This window comes from Echinops telfairi, unplaced genomic scaffold, assembly GCF_000313985.2.
Source record: "Echinops telfairi isolate 266 unplaced genomic scaffold, ASM31398v2 ScPeMD7_3533;HRSCAF=4204_0, whole genome shotgun sequence".
NCBI classification, from domain to species: domain Eukaryota; kingdom Metazoa; phylum Chordata; class Mammalia; order Afrosoricida; family Tenrecidae; genus Echinops; species Echinops telfairi.
The window spans coordinates 11,115,172-11,128,445 of NW_022107431.1; positions in this window are offsets into that span (position 1 = coordinate 11,115,172).

A 13,274-nucleotide genomic window follows, 5' to 3' on the forward strand; every position below is an offset into this window, starting at 1 on the left:
CTCCCTTCCAACTTCCTTCTTACCGTATCTCCACGTCCCCCTCCCTCCTTTTAAAAATCAGACACCATTTTTACAGGAAATGGTAACCTTCTGAAACGCCTCTCGAGTCCTTGTCCGAGGCATTTGGTGCATTAACCTTGTACATCAGGTGCTTACCGGATTTTTAAAAGCGTTACTTGCCCTTGATTCTAAATATTCTGTTTTCCGTCAAGAACAAGCTAGAGGCTCACCACAGTGACCGCCTCGTGTTGCTTGATGCGACTTTTACATTAACTTCCCCTCAAGAACCACCTTCTCTTCTGCCTCTTCCCATAAGGCAGTCCAACGGTTTGCTGCATTTTGATACCACGGACCCACCACCAGGGAGGCGTCATGACAAATGGTTACTGAACACAGAGCCGGGGAGCCTTGCGTTCTCACCTCACAGCTCGTTACACCAGTGTCTCTTGAACCTCTTGGATCCTGTGCCTCTTATTGCAAAGGAGAGACCAGGCCCTGGGAAAGGACAGCATGCGTGGTAAAGCAGAGGGTCGGTGAGAGGAAAAAAAAAGGAAACCCCCCCAAGGAGGTGGATGGACACCGCGGCTGCAGCAATGAGTGCCAACACGGGAGTTGTGGGATGGCCCGGGACTGGACAGTGTTTTGTTCTGTTGTCCACAGAATCACGGTGTGACTCGACGGCACTGAAGAACGACAGTAAAAAGAATACTGTGCACACTTCGTGTTTGTGTGTGTGGGTTATCGGTATGCACCTATAGACACGCACGTATGCAGGGAGCTCCTGATTTATGATGTACTTGAGTTACTGTGAATAGCACTTTGGAGCCCCCCCCCTTATTTTTATTTTAAAACATCATTTTATCATTAGTGAAAGGGAGAAAGACAAGCTCATGTAAAGAGGTACAGTCTCAGAAACCCACAGGGGCAGTTCTACTCTGTCCCATAGGGCCACTGCTGGGGCAAATTGACTTGACGGCAGTGAGTTTGTTTGGGGTATTATTAGTAGTATGGATTACTAGATACAGTGCTGCGATACATATGTATTTTACTGATGTTATCACTATCAACCAAGGTCAGATTTATAAAGATACAGCTAGTAAAAGAAAATAATAATACTAAAAAGAAAGGCATTCTATTTATGACAGAACTTATTTAGAACTGTGTCATAGGAATGGAATCCTATTGTAAGCCAGGGATTATCTATAGTTATATATCATTTGAATAATAAATTGTGTGTATCAGGAAATGTATACTCTCTCAATTTACTGCCATCGGGTTGATACTGACTCATAGTGACCAAGTAGGACAGGGTAGAACTTTCCCTATGAATTTCTGAAACTGTAACTCTTTATGGGAGTAGAAAGCTCTGTGTTTCTCCCACTGAACAGCTAGTGGTTTCAAACTGCTGACCTTTCACTTAGTAGCCCCACATGTAACCACTATGCCACTAAAGCTCCTACCAGGAACTATAAACAAATATGAGAATTAAGTAGAATGAGAAATGTGATAATAATTTAAAACAAAATTTGTTTTTTAAATGATTTATTAATGGTATAAATCCATTTTGCTCTCATGAAGAGATCTCAAATCCCTAAATATCCTTAGGGTGAAGTTCATTGGTCTTTGAGGAGCCTCATTTGCTTCTGGCCCTCGTTGAAATGAGGGGACTCTGGGCTCTGGCCCAACGCTGCAGTGAGACGAGACTGTGGAGGCACCTGGCATAGAGCAGGAGTTCTGGGGCATCGTGGTCATGCACTGGGCTGCTGGCTGCGAGCTCAGCAGTTCTGCAGGAGAAAGATGGGTCTTCCACTCCTGTGAAGCATCACAGGCATGGAAACCCACAGGGGCAGTTCTACCCAGACCTGTAGGGTCGCTATGAGTTGGAATCTACTTGATGGCACTGAGTTTCTTTTTGAGTTTTGAGATAGAGTGAGTGCAGTTATGGGCGAGATGCAAATCACTGGAGGTCAGAGCGTGGATTATCGCAACCAACCACTAAGTGGGCCACTAATGATTTCCTGCCTCTTGGTATTCAAGTTCTGTTTAACACTCTTCACGTTAAATTAACTTTGGTTTGTGTGACTAATAGAATATGGTGAGCATGATGGTATGTGGTTTCTGAGACAAGGGCAATAGAAGACGTGGCCACTTGTGACTTGTGCTCTGTGATCACTCAGACCAGAGCAAGGGAGTCTCCGTGTTGTGAAGAGACTCCAGGAGCCCACAGGAGAGGTCTGTGTGGGGAGGTGTTGAGACTTCTTGCCGGCAGCTTTTGCCTACTTGTCAGTCACATGGGTGAACTCTCGTGGAAGTGGCGCCAATCCAACTTTCAGATGACTGGATCCCTGACCAACATCTGCAACGTCATGCACGACCTGAATCCAGTGTCTTAGCCTGAATTCTCGAGAGAAGCAAAACCAGTAAAGCTTAAGTGTGTGTGTGTGTGTGTGTGTGTGTACATGTGCACATAAATTTAGATCAAGAAAATGGCTCACACAATTTTAGAAAAAGGAAAGTCCAAGTCTGGACAAGCTCCCTGGGTCAGACATGAAGCTGGAGGCTTATCTTGACTCACGTAGCTGTGGGGACTGATGACCCCACACTGGTAGTACAATGACAGACTGGCGGTTCCAGAAAGAATGAATCCAAGGCAGGTAAATGAATCTAAGGTAAGCAGGTCAGATGGAGGAAGGCCACTGGCTACTCCCAGGATGAGTAGACAATATCGCAGGCTTTGGCTCAAGTCCGAAGAACTGGAGCTCAATGAACCAGATGGGGGCCTAGACCCAGTAGAGTATAAACAAACTTTTCAATAGCTTCCACTTATATTGGAAGCGGGCCACGCCCTGGAGGAAGCTTCTTTTAATTGATTGTATCAGGGCTGTGATCTTACAATTGATTGACTGCTCATAGTGTATTCCATTACGGAGGTATTTCCATTGTGCTGTCACCTAATGGTACAGACGAGGTCTTAACGGACAAGCCACTGAATATCCTGGCCCAGCCAAGCAGACACAAAACTAGACTATTACAGCCATAATCAGCCAGCTAAGCTCTACCCAAAAGACCATGAGATACAAAATGCGTATTATTATTTTAAGCCATCAAGTGTTGGTGGGATTTTTTTGCACTGAAATAGATAATGGATAGGGATTTTGCATATTTCTGTTGGCCTGTTTTCAGATATGATGAACTATTCTTTGCTTTGCTCTTTCATGGGACTATCAAGGTGCTCGTCCAGGAGCTGGAGCGTTGTCAGTCCTGCCTCCTCTTGTTCTTCAGACTTGCTTGTGCCGCTGGCATTGTCTTCAATCTGCGGAATGTTTGTAAGCTGCTTGCCTGCCCTGTGAGGATTGCACCTGCATGCTTAGCTGTCACCCCACATTGAAAGGAGTGAGTGAGGACCCAGGGTCCACAGCACATAGTAGGGCATCTCTTCTTCTTTCTGAGTCCCTTCCACATTTTGTGAGCCATCACAATCGGTTGTTGTGACTACCGCCAATATCGTGACCACGGCTAGTTGGCACTGTTGTTGATCAATATAATATTTATAGATTTTCCCCTTTGGGCCCCTTTCTAATAAAAGCCACAAGTGAACGTTCAAATCTTTCCTTTCCACATCCAAAGGCTTGCTTTGGAGAAGAGTGTCGTAGAAATATTCCTTTTGTTGGGTGTCATCAAGCCAGCTCCAACTCGTAGCAAGCTTATGCACAACAGAAGGAAACCAAACACTGCCCGCTCCTGCGTCACCCTCACAGTGTGCCCTTGCTTGAGCACAGTGGTGCAGCCAGGGGGTCGCTCCGTCTTGCTGAGGACCTTCCTCTGTTTCACTGCACCCCGACCACACATGCTGCCCTTCTCCAGGGACTGCTTTCTCCGGACCACACCGTCCAAAGTACGTGAGACAAAGTCTCACCATCCTTGCCTCGAAGGAGCACACTGGCCCTTCTTCTTCCAAGACAGACTTGTTTGTCCTTCTGGTGTCCATGGAACTTTATTCTTCTCCAGCACCGCAATTCAAATGCACCTATTCCTCTTCAGCCTTCCCATTCAATAAGGAAGCAATAGCGATTGGCACACTCTGCCCCCCCCCCCCCCGACTATTTTGATAAAGTCTTGTTAGAACATGGCAATACTCATTTTCTTAACTATCATCTTTGGCTGCTGTCACACCACAGGGCAGCATGGAATGTTTGTGATGTAAATGGCCTGGTTGCCAAAGCTATGTAACATTTACTCTCTGGTTTTGATAGAACAATCTTGCATGTCTTCCTTTGCGTTAGAAAGTGAGTGGAGCTTGAAGGACCCCAGGGACCTAGCACATAGTATGTATTCGGTTTATTTGTTCATTTATCCGGGAGGCGGCGGGGGGTGAAGTGTGAATGTCCCCAGGAGCTTCTGAGGACACACACCAGGGTAAGTCCGCATGTGTTACAACCAGGGTTCCAGTTCATACATAGAATGGCATACTCCAAACACCAGTTGTTTAAACATGTCTCTTCCATCAGTGAATGGCTGCAGGCAAGCTCTCTCAGTGATGCTCTTGCCTAAGTCTGATTAGGGTGAGTCATAAAAAAGGAAGGGGCAACCAAGCCAGTGACTTCCAAGGGGATCTGGGGGGCCAGTTCCATTGAAAGCAGACAGCACCGTTCTGAAGGTTGTGGAGACTGATATTTAGGGTCCCAAAGGAATCATCTTGATGGATTTGCTCCAAGGACACAGCATGATTGTGGACCTTACAACAACATTTTAAGAAAACTGGGAACTACATGGGTAAGAAAAAGACCAGGAAACGTATAATGAGGACCCTCACCCCCTGCTCCTACTCCCCACCCCAGGACAATGCCCCTACTCATTCTTTAAGGGTAGCAAGGGATGTTCTATGAGAATTTGGTTGGAAAATCTTACCCCTTCTATCTTACAGCCCTGATCTTGACCCTTCAGACCTCTGTTTGTTCCTCAAACGCGACAAAACATGGACGAGGAACACAGCCTGAGTCCCTTGCAGATGTTCAAACTGCCATCTGGACATGGTGGGAACCGGAGAGCATAGAGTCCTTTCAGGGAACGTTAGAGACTTGGAAACAAAGGCTGCCCAAGCATCTAGAGCTAGAACAGAGGATGTGTTTAGAAGCAATGGCTGCATGTGTCTTAGTTTTGTTTAATAAAGTGTTTTAAGAGGTTGCAGCGATACTTTTTGACTGACCCTTCCATTTCTGTAACTGCTCAGGTTGTGTAATTCTGGTGGAAGCCTGACCCGGCTTTGCCTGTCCCAAACAGATTGCATCCTTGAAGGTCAAGGGAACCAGCAGTGCAGAGAAGAGGCAATGCAAAGAATGGAATGCATCAGCACAAGGTGTCTTACACATGGTTGGTGCAGTGGTCTTTTTTCTACTCCGTGTAGCTTCCCTTGGCTTTTATTGCTTACCTTCTTCTCAGGGTCTTCCTTCTCACTCCTCTTTGGATTGCTTTGCTCCCAGACCTGTGCTCAGTTGCCACCTTCTCAGTCAAGTTCAACTTCAGTGTCACCACCTCTTTAGGTCCCTCTGACATCCTCTAGCACACCATCTTGCATTTTTAGTCTTCTTATTGTACTTATTTAATAACTGAAATTATTTTATGTATTTTCGTTTATCGTTTTCTAGGGAGTTTCTAGGTGGTGCAAATTGTGATGTGCTTGGTTGCTAACTGAATGTTTGCAGTGAGCCCACCCAGTGGTGCCTTTGAAACAAAAAAGCCCAAAGATCTACCTCTGAAAAAAAATCAACCTTGAAGACACGGGGGAGCTCAATTCTACTGTGATATTATGAGTTGAAGCTAACTCAAGGGCAAGTGGCTTTGGCTCTTGTTAGTCTTCTAGACAACAAATGATTAGAGAGTAAGATGTTCTTCTGTGATGCTCACCTTCTCGACACGATCGCTGAAGACAAATGGGTGCATAAGCAAATTTGATGAAGAAAGCTGATGCTGCCCAGCTATCAAAAGATATCACATCCGGGGTCTTAAAGGCTTGAAGATAAACAAGCAGCCATCTAGTAAGAAGCAGCAAAGCCCACATAGAAGAAGCACACCAGCCTGTGATCATGAGGTGTTGATGCGATCAGGTATCAGGGATCAAAGACCAAAAAATGATATTGATGTGAAGGAGAGGGAGAGCAGAGTGTAGACCCAAAGCCCATCTGTAGACAATGGGCCATCCCCTCACAGAAAGCTCACAAGGAAGAGACGAGCCAGTCAGCGTGCTGTATAGCAACAATGAAACATACAACTTTCCTCTAGTTCTTTAATGCGTCCTCCTCCTACTATTCTGATCCCAATTCTACTTTACAAATCTGGCTAGACCAGAGCTGTACAGATAAGAGTTGGAAACACAGGGAATCCAGGACAGATAAACCCCTCAGGACCAATAATGAGAGTAGTGATACCAGGAGGGGAAGGGGAAGGTGGGGGGAGAAGGGGAAACCGATTACAATGATCTACATATAACCCTTTCCCAGGGGTACAGACAACAGAAAAGTGGATGAAGGGAGACATTGGTCAGTGTAAGACAGGAAAAGATAATAACAATTTATAAATTATCAAAGGTTCATGAGGGAGGGAGGGTGGGGAAGAGGGAAAATGAGCGGATACCAAGGGCTCAAGTAGAAAGCAAATGTTTTGAAGATGCTGATGGCAACAATACACAAATGTGCTTGACATGATGGATGTATGGATTGTGATAGAGATGTATGAGCCCCTAATAAAATGATTAAAAAGAAAGAATGAAAGAAAGTAAGATGCCGAAGGGGAAGAACTTGTCTACTTTATGTACAACTGTATTTACGAAGGTAGAGTGGTGCCTGACCCAAAGTTTAAATATTTGAGAAGTCAAGAGAGCCGCCTGACATTATTATGTATCCAGTTGTGGAATAGGTGTGGCATCATAGCTCATGAAACATGAACTGGCTGTGGAAATGTCCAGAAGAACGTATGCTGGTCTCCCCTTGCCCTGCCTGGAGTCGCAGTGTTAGATTCATGTCTAACCCTCTCGGTGACTTTTTGGAAAATTGTCGTGACAGTTCATTTGTTCATTTCTAGAATTCCTATTTGCTTCCCTGCAACCCCACCCAAGCTGTCTCTTCTTCCTCCTTGCCTTGCAGCCCCTTTTCTATAGGCTCTTGCATTCGGCCATGCAGACAATCTTCTCTCTTTGGTAGGAATAACTGTTCTAAGTTCTCTCATATTAGTCTAGCATCTCTATCGCTTGGAGAATACAGGTTTCCAACTGCTGCCCTGTTGTCAATCATGGTCACTCATTTCTCCAAGTTATCTTTGAGCATCAGCTAGTCTTCGGCAGGGGTGGTTTTCTCAGCATGCACAGGCTCCTGACTGTGTTTGCCTCTGGTTTCCTGTTTGCTCCTGGGGCCCAAAGAGCGGTAGTGGTTCTGTTCCAGTTTTTATTGTTTTCCTCTGTGTAAATTTGCCAAATAGTGGTGTTCTCTCCATGTAAGGGGTACAACTTTGAACACAACATCGTGCATCTTGCAGGTACCTGGCTCCGTTTCCTGTGACTCAAGGCCTCCTCCCGGTCCATGCAAATACGAGTGCTCAAACTCAGTACCCAACTGATTAGCCCTATGTCTGTTTTCAAACTCCACTCCTCTGTTTGGCTTCAGCGTCTACCCATCCCGTTCCCTCCTTTTTCAGTTGCTCTTTACTTCTGACATTTGGGAATCTCCTTTCCTTGCTTTGGAGTTTGACTGCGCATTTAAAGTTCATGGTTCCATTCCATCTAGAAGCTTCTTGTGTTTCCAGGTGTGTGGGCATCTCCTTTCAGGTCAACTTAGCTTGCAACACCAACAGATTCTTATCCATTCCCTATCATTTTAACACAGAAGGCCTTTACTGAAGTCTGAAATGACTAAATAGTGAAGATTCAGAATTCTTTCAGCTAGGGAAGATGGTAAATCACCGAACATGAGAGAGCTGATATTGCCATTCGATTCGATCACTGGAATCCATTTCTAACTGGACCCCAAACAGTTAAGAAACTCTCCCTGCCCAAACCACGAATTGGTCACTGCTCAGTCTACACTGCTGTGGAGAGCCCAGGGGAGAGTCTGGGCTCAGAGCAGAAAAATGGCAGACCAGAGCTCTGAGCATTGAGGTGGCTGAGCAGACCGGAACAATGAAAACTGGTGGGCCATGCTGTCCGAGGCTAGTGGGCTATACTGACCTGCTGGCAGTTTTGTGGTATTTCTTGAAGGATAGCCTAGGCTGCAGTGTGGTGCCATTGATAATCCATATTTAGATATATATGCAATAGTGTGGTAGCCTAGGTACTTTAGAGAAACAAAGCCACAGAAACTCATATGTATAAGAGAGAATTTTATATAAAGGGTAAGTGCATATCAAGAAAATATCCCAACCCAGTGCTGCCCAAGCCCACAAGTCCAACATTAGCCCATATGTCCGACACCAATCCACAAAGTCCTCCTGCATCTCACAAAACACACGCAATGACGGCAACTGCAGGAGGAAAGCCGAATCAGTGAGCGTGTAAGCATCTCTGGCAGGGGTCGCCTCATGGCTGCTCCAGCACCCAGGGCTGCATCGGGGTAGGTCCATGCGGCTTCTCCTCAGGGATGTCTCACAGGAAGTGAGTCTTGCCAGCTAAAGCAGGGAACTTGCTAAGGAAGCTGCACCCTGGTCCGACCATCAGAAAGCAAGAGACGCGAGAACTTGAAAAGCAAGGCTCACCGAGCCATTTATCCCTCTGCCCTTCAATTAACCCCACATGTGTTTATTGGCCAGGTTGGCACAATAGACTAACTACCTCAAATAGGAACATCAGTCAAGACTAAGAATTTTCTGAAAGTAAGGAATAAGGGCAATGAAAGAAAGAAGTATCTATCCTGTTCAACTTGATGATGGGAAAAGAATTGTATTAAACATATGGGAGGGGGTTAGCAGAATTTGGGAAAATGCAAGAAAAGAGAAATATGGACCAGACCAAAAGAGATCTGTTTGTTATTGTTAACTTTATCATCATCATCATCATCATCATTACCACTACTACCATCATCATGATCTATTTTTGGCTCAAGATTTTCCATGATTCCTTAGTGAGAAATAACTAGACGTTTATACCAGTGTGTCATTAGCAAGACTTTGTAGTTTGGGCTTTATCATATTATTTCAATTGACAATACAGTAGAAAATACCCGATTTCCATTTTAGCTTTACTTTGTTCACCCACTATTTGTGTTTTTATCGTTTGTATAAAGTTCTGAATTAAATAACTTTTGTAGGTAGATATTTGAGCCGAGTGTCTTACCCAACTCTGTGGGCAAAATTTCTATGCCAAGAATATGCAGGGAAATAGCCAGGGATTGCAGCCCTGGGAACCCCGTGGGGGCAGTTCTACCCTCTCTCCTAGATCGCTGTGCATCAGAATTGACTTGATGGCTGTGTTTCCTTTTTGATTTGCAGTTCATTATTGTCTTTGTTGAGGCTTTCTGTTTTTTTTTTCTCTTCTCATTTGTCTCAAACAAGTTCACAATTGCGTATTCAAACACATTTATCATGGATGCTTTACATTCTTCGTCAGGGAATTCTGACATATTTTTTGTGTTAGTGTTGGCATCTGCAGGTTGCTTTTTCTTTTGTTGGGGCTCAGACTGGCTTTGGGATGACAAGTGATTTTCCGTTGAAAGGTTATTTTTCCCGTTGGCACATTAGCACATTGTGCAGCAAGACAGGGTCTTCTCTAAACTTTCTGATGTTGCTCGCTTTCTTTGCTAATACTCAGGCTGGCTGAGGGATACTGCAGGGCGTATCCCTCCCCATTAGGGAGGCAGAAGTTGGATTCTGTTGACTCTAAGCAGGAAGACATACCCCTCATTACAGTGGAGTGGGAGTGGTGTTCTGGCTCCCCACATGGTCACTGCTGACACCGTGGGGGTGGGTGGATGGGTTTCCTCATCGGCTGGTGGGGTTGAATGCTCGGCCTCCCTCCTCACAGCATCAGGTCTTGGCCTCATCCCTGTCTTCCAGTCCAGGTGTACATCAAGGCTTCTTGCTCTGCCTCTACTGACTGGGGTTGGTTCTGGTTTTATTCGAGCTTTTTATTATTGTTAGCATTTTGGCAGATGACTTCCCTGCCCAACATTTCTGCTTTACTGGGCTTTTCCTTTCTTGCTCTTTGGTTAAAGAGAACGGGTTTTCCTTAGAGTTGTTGGGTCTGTGCTTATTGGAATTTTAGGGTTTCTGGCCTCATCAATTCCACAATGGAATATATGAGATCCAAAGAAAATTCAGAGAACCACCAAGTGCTTCCCTGGGTCCCAAGTCTTGAGTGGACTTCTCTTCCTTTCAGATTGTCTTCTGAGGTTTGACTTATAAATGATGCCAGAAATTTTAGTCATAATTAGTAGGAGGAAAGGAAAAAAAATGCAGTGGTTTTATCTTTCTAGCAGATATGCTTTTAAAACAAAAATTATATTTTCTCCCCTCTGATTATTAAAATGCTACTCTAATCAACCAATTCATGGCCATGAAGTTGATTCCAACTCATAGCAACCCTACAGGACAGAATAGAATGGTCCCTGTGGGTTTCCAAGACTGTAAATCTTTTATCTATTCACTATCTACCTATCTATCATCTCTTTCTAAAACCGTTTTATTGGCACATAATCCACATATCATGCAGCTCAATAGTTCAATCATATAAAGGAGAGTTGTACAATCATTCCCACATTCAATTTTAGAACATTTTCTTCTTCCTTGTACTCATTATTGTTAGGTCCCCATGCCCCCGCAACTTCCCTGCCATACCCCCAATAAATCATCAATCCAGTTATTGTCTCTAAAGATTTACCTATTTTGGATTTCATACACAGAAAAACATACAACAAAACAAAACAAAAACAACAATAACAAAGTAGAACACAGAAAAACCTCAATAGAAAAGAAAACAGAAAATAATTAAAATCTAGGACAAATCAAAAAAGGGTCAGAAGAGAGATCAAGTGACAGGGTTTTGCATTTTAATCTACCCGTATTTTTAGTAAATCCACTTTTGAATTCACTCTGCACAATATCAAGGCTCTTCACTTCCCTGGTCTATGGCCAGACTGGATTCTCTGGAGGCGCAATATACATGTGTTTCCCCTTCACTTAAAAAAAAAAATCTGAAACAAACCTTACATGGGTCAGAAGGGAGTTCAAATGATAACAGGCTGATGAATCTTCATGGGGGAAGGGAGCATCATTTCCCTGTTGAGCGGCTGGTGGTTTTGAACGGCTGACCTTGCAGTTACCAGCCCAACTCCTAACACCATCAGGACTCCTAAAATGCTGTGCTTATTAGACACCAAACCCACTGCCGCTGAGTCATCCCTGGTGGATTTGCAGGTAGGGGCTTGAACTGCTGAGCCACTAGGGCACCTTACACACTTATTACAATCCTGATAATCCAGAAAGGTGAAATTCAAAGTAGTGCGTGAGCTGAGAATGACCGTGGAGTGCAATAACGGATGGACAGAGAGTTCAGACTAGGGATCCTGGCCCAACAAAGGGGCTCTTCAGTTTCCCTACAGCCGTAGATGCTCGTCCACGGCTTCCAGTGTGACTTTCCACACACCTGATCATGCAGCTTGGGGTTCCCCAAGTAAACGAAACAGGAGGTTTGGTTTATACTAGACCCCGAGTTCCACTCGAATCTCACAACACTTTGTAGGGTCTCATGTGTCTTACAAAGTCAACTTGGAATGATTTTTACCTGGTAACCACTTGGGGATTCTTGGTACCCATTCAATAACTCATATATCCATATCCAAATACTACCCAGAAGATAAGTAAACGCATTAGCTAAAGCTGCTGCACAAGACCTCTTTAGAATATCGAAGAGAAAGGGCATTATGTTGAGGAGTGAAATGCACTTGGCCCCAGCCCGGGTGTTTTCCATTGCTTCCCATGCGTGTGAAAGTTCAACAGTGAATAAGGAAGGCCAAAGGGGAATTGATGCATATGAATTGTGGTGCTGGAGAAGAGTATTGAAAATACCATGAGCTGCTAAAAGAACAAACCGACCTGTTTTGGAAAAAGTCGGGTCAGAGTGCTCCTTGGACGCAAGGATGGCAAGACTTTGCCGCATGCACTTTGGACAGTTAGCCAGGAGAGCGCAGTCCTCGGAGGACATCATGTTTGGTCCAGTGGAGGGGCAATGAGGGAGAGGAAGGCCTGCAAGGAGCTGGGCAGACACCGTGCCTGCAAGATGTGTCCGTGGGCTCAGACATCGACATTGGAGCAACTGTGAGGACCGTGCAGGGCCCGGCACTGTTTTGTTCTGTTGTGCACAGGGTCGCTATGGATCAGAACCAACTCAACGACATCTACCACCACCAACAACAACAACATCTAATGACCTACGTAAAGAAGCACAGCAGCCCTTGTTTAGAAAGTGTCGTTGTCGATATTACACTGATTATGTTACAGTTCACTGTTGGCCCAACTGTTCCCTTGGTGCACGATTTGGATAAAACCACCTTTGGGGCAAACACTGGTTTTGCATTCGACAGCCCGGTCCTGACAGCGTCCGACTGAGTTCTTAGTGAAAACCATTTTCCAGGAGTCGGGGCCCTGCCTGCAGGTCACATGTAGGCAGCTGTGTCTTCCGAGAAATTTCACCAGGCTTCCAGGGGTGGCAGTCTCCTGTTACCCACTGCTGGGGGCCAGATGGGCTTTGGCAAAGAGCCCATGTTCCTGAGGCAGCCTTAAATCACGCAGCGGCATTCTGTTCCTGCCTCTGTTTCAGCAGATGTTTTCCTACCTGCCTCCATCTGCCTGAGAGAAGTGACTACACCCACAGCCTGGAAGGCAAGTCCGTCTATTGACTAACCACAAGGCGCGGTTTGGGTAGCCAAGTATAGACGGAGGCACTGGGCCGGCAGCCCAGTCAGTGAGGGATCAAAAGCTGGGCTCCTCTTAAAAGCACCACTCCGCACAGGCTTTCTGGTCGATTTTCCACCAAAGGAGGCCATTGTGTTTCCGTTCCTGGCCGTGTAATCAGTGATGGACCCCACGCCCCCTCCTCACCGCCATTTCCCCCCACATGCATTGATTTTTGACTTCCCTTGACACCGCATCACGACCCATTAGTACTGAAAACTGACAACAGCAAAATGGCAAGTTTGAAGGAAAATAGCAAAAGCGCAGACCCAGCCCGCTATTAGTACACGCCACCCCCCACGCTTACGCCCACCCCCCAGCGACGGCCCCCCTCCCAGCCCCCC